Here is a 3,906-nt window from a genome sequence, read left to right on the forward strand (position 1 = left end):
TCTGTGAGGGATGATGAGAGGTGTGGGAGGAGTAAGGAGGCCAGAACATGAGAGTTGATTGGCCAAATAAAGAATTCCATGGATAAGAAGTCCAGAGTTTGCTATCAGTGTAAGAACTGTACTCACAATAATTTGCAAGGAACTGAAGATGCAGAAGATTTGCAAAAAGTTTGTCGCAATGGTGCTCAGAGATGATGACAGATTATTTTATCAGGATGGGCATCCTAACTCTCTGTATAGTCCAGGCCTTTCTCTCTGTAATATTTTGTTGTTCTCTTTGCTCAAGGATAATCTCAGAGGCTGTCATTATGGCACAGTTGAGGAGATGAAAGAGGTTGGGACGAGGCCCAATGGCATGCTCATACAAGAGGACTCTCATGGGCCTTTTAGAAGCTGTTGGAACAGTAAAACAGTGTATTGCTGCCGAAGGAAGTTACTTTGAAAGTGTTTAGAGTTTAATGTATTTACACTCAATAAATGTGCCCATACAAAAAAAAGTATAGAAACATTAAAGGCATCACATATATACTCTGGAATTCTTTTGTCGTTGTTCTCAAAATCAACACAGCAATTCTAACTTCCCGACATTAAAGATAAGCCTTTCTTTTTTTTTAGATGATAATTACAATTCCGGTCATTTTTATAGGACACAAGAATGTAAATCAAAGTCCAGATGGAATGTGGTGTGTACACACCTCTGATTTTATCGACCTCGCCCCGGCTCATTATTCAACATATAGACGAAAATTGATGTATTTTATACTTCCATAAATCAAACATGTGTTCCACTTTCAGGAAAATCGTGAGAATCTTGAAAATCGGTGTTTCTTAAATATTATGTGACTAAACCCTCCGACCACCGATATTTTTCAACCTGGCAACGCCGGATATAAACAGCTAATGTAATCTAATAATTTCATAAACGTTGCAGATATATAAAGATAATTTCTAGAAGTCAATACAATGCTTAGGTGTCAAGGATTGGCAAAAATGGAAGCAATTTTAACATATAAAACATGGCAATGAGATATGCTGTTTCAATTTTGTAGCAATAAAATTTATCTTTATTTTAATTCGTATTATTTTGGTTTTGCTGTGGATAGGGCATTTTGTCGGATACCAGACATTCACTCGCCATCTCATATATTCTAACTGACAGATCGTACAATATTTCTAACCTTTCTTTTAAGTGCAATCATTTGTGTTTCTCTTGCACTTGGTTCATAGGATATACTCTGTAAGTAGTTTTTTTAACTCTTTTACACGAGTCCAGTTGCTCCCATCATTAGTGGAATGATAGAAGCAACCGGACTCATGAAAAGAATTTACAAAAAATACGATATATATGTAATTTATATAATTTTACAAATATACTAGCAGGCAGCTCGGCATTGTCCGGTCGTAAGATACGCTTAAATATGATATTTTAATTCATGCAGACTGCGTATTAATTATAATAGAGATAATTCTATACCGATTATTATATTAAACTAATATACTTTAATGAGATCAAAACTAAATATATATGACTTAGATACCATAGAATTGAACTAAAACATAACACTTTCCACCCATATTCCTTAGTCTCTACACCACGCCGATACGCATATATATATATATATATATATATATATATATATATATAAATAAATATATATATATATATATAAATATATAGATATGTGTGTGTGTGTGTGTGCGCGTCTATGAATTCACCTGTAATCCCTTTTTTAAAGATGGAATCGCCCGATCAATAAAAGAAATCAAGCAAAAGCAAGAAATCAAACAAGCATATATAATAGTGGCGACTCTAGCCTATTATTACAACACGTGCCCACCCCTGCCATCTGTTAACTTAAGTTCCCAACCCGTGGTCCGTAAACCCAAAGTAAGTCATCATAGTTGCTATTGTATGATTCTCCATTGTATAGCACAGATTGACTAACGTCAACTAACCTTGCATGGTGATTTTTTTTTTTTTGTAAACAATCAAAAAACAAAACTAAAAACTGCCTATCCTACCTTGACAGAGTACAAAATAGACTTCGTGGCTTAGTGGGGGATGCCCTTTTCTCTACCCTGCAACCTCTCTCCTACAGAAGAGACGTTGCGAGCCTATCCTTGTTTTATCGTTATTTCCATGGCAGGTGCTCGTCTCAACTCCAATCTCTGGTCCCCCTCCCCAATCTTTCACGAAAAACACCCGTCTAGCTGAATCCACTGTGAAAAAATTTCCCCCACTCTATATCTGTGCCTAAATCAAAACGCGGATTCCATGAACAAAGTTTCTTTCTTAGAACTGCACGCCTGTGGAACTCTGTTCCGTCTGCCTGCTTCCCTCCGGACTACAACTTAGATGTCTTCAAGTCCAATGTTAACAAATTCCTAATGAACCGCCCCCTTAATTAAACACTTCATCAAATCTCCACACTAACGTAATGTACTTGCAATAACCATTATCCCTGAGTTGCTTCCGGGCCTTGATAAGTGGTGATCACTGTGTAAAAAAAAAGATACTATATAATTTGTAGTCTTGTTGATACAGTAGATGACATATTTTTTTACATTTCAAAAGTATAGGAGAAAAGAGAAGATTTTCATTTCTATGACGAGAAAAATATGTTTATTAGAATAAAGAAATTGATGACAATGGCATCTAAGCAGGTTAGCAATTAAGTCCACAAATCTCCAAGTCATTTGTCTGAATGAATTATAAAATAATTAAATGATTGATTTTTTATTAGCACTTCACAATCGTTTTTTTTTAAATTAAGTAATGGTTTATTCGTGAATTTTGAATCATAGAAATCTACGAAAAATACGGGTTCTATGTCATTTTATATTAATAGTAAGAAAAGCCCTCAAACCTCGGAACCTTCGTAGAATTCTGTAATAGTACGTAAATACTTTTGTAATTTTTTCATAAATATTCTGTATGTAACTTTTTTCCGCATCATTTCAAAGCTAGTGATCGTCTATAAATGCCTGTGAATGGGCGTGTCTGCAGGTCAAGCGCGTTTTTGGGAAGGTCATCTCATTTGAGCATAAACTCCAGGCGTCTTGGTTTGGCCGAAATTTTTTCTATTACCTTATTGTTCTATTCATTTCTTTGCTGTAAGTCTTTAAGCATTTGCTTCTCAATTGAAATTCCAGCTAAAGATGAAAGTCGATCCTCAGCCATGGTGCATCTCAAAAATGATCGTATTCTGTCCAAGGTTGAGAAACTTCTTTCATTTGAAACTGAAGTAGCAGGAATGGTAAGGAAAAGTTGTATCAGTCTCACAGTTTCAGACATTGCAAACAAAAAACCGAGTTCATAAAAGATCTCCAAAATAGCTTTACTTGAGGTACACTTTTTAATCATTGTTAAAATACAAATACCTGAGCTCACTTGTCAAGGATTTTAGGTAAAAAAATAAAGAATGTATAGGAAAAAACTTCAAACTTCACATCAAAATATAAAAAGTCTCCTATGTTGGCGAATTGTTCCTTTAGTGACGAAATGAGGTTTTGAATTATTTCAAAAGATACACTTTTGTAGTTGATTCGATTTCCCCTAGTTTTTTTTTTGTGGGTGGAGCGTGTGATTCGTCAGATATCTCCATGTCTGTCATCGTTTCTTTGATCATATTTTCATAATGTTCATTTTCACAATTGTTTGATATCGATGGAAGGACATCATGTATTTTATCTTGAGCATATTTCACGTCGAGTTTTCTGCACTGTAAAATGTCAAATAGTTTATCTGCTTGAGAAAGAATGGCATAAAAACGGTTAATAAAAAACATGAAAGTGAAATCATTCAATTTTGACAATAGATTGTTTCACTAAGTGTTGCTTTATCCCATATTTCGCCATGATCAAGAATATCTCCGAGTGCGTTCATTATTTTTTGACGATCGTCTT

Source organism: Euprymna scolopes, chromosome 25 (assembly GCF_053919585.1).
Source record: "Euprymna scolopes isolate OS-2025 chromosome 25, ASM5391958v1, whole genome shotgun sequence".
Taxonomy (NCBI): domain Eukaryota; kingdom Metazoa; phylum Mollusca; class Cephalopoda; order Sepiida; family Sepiolidae; genus Euprymna; species Euprymna scolopes.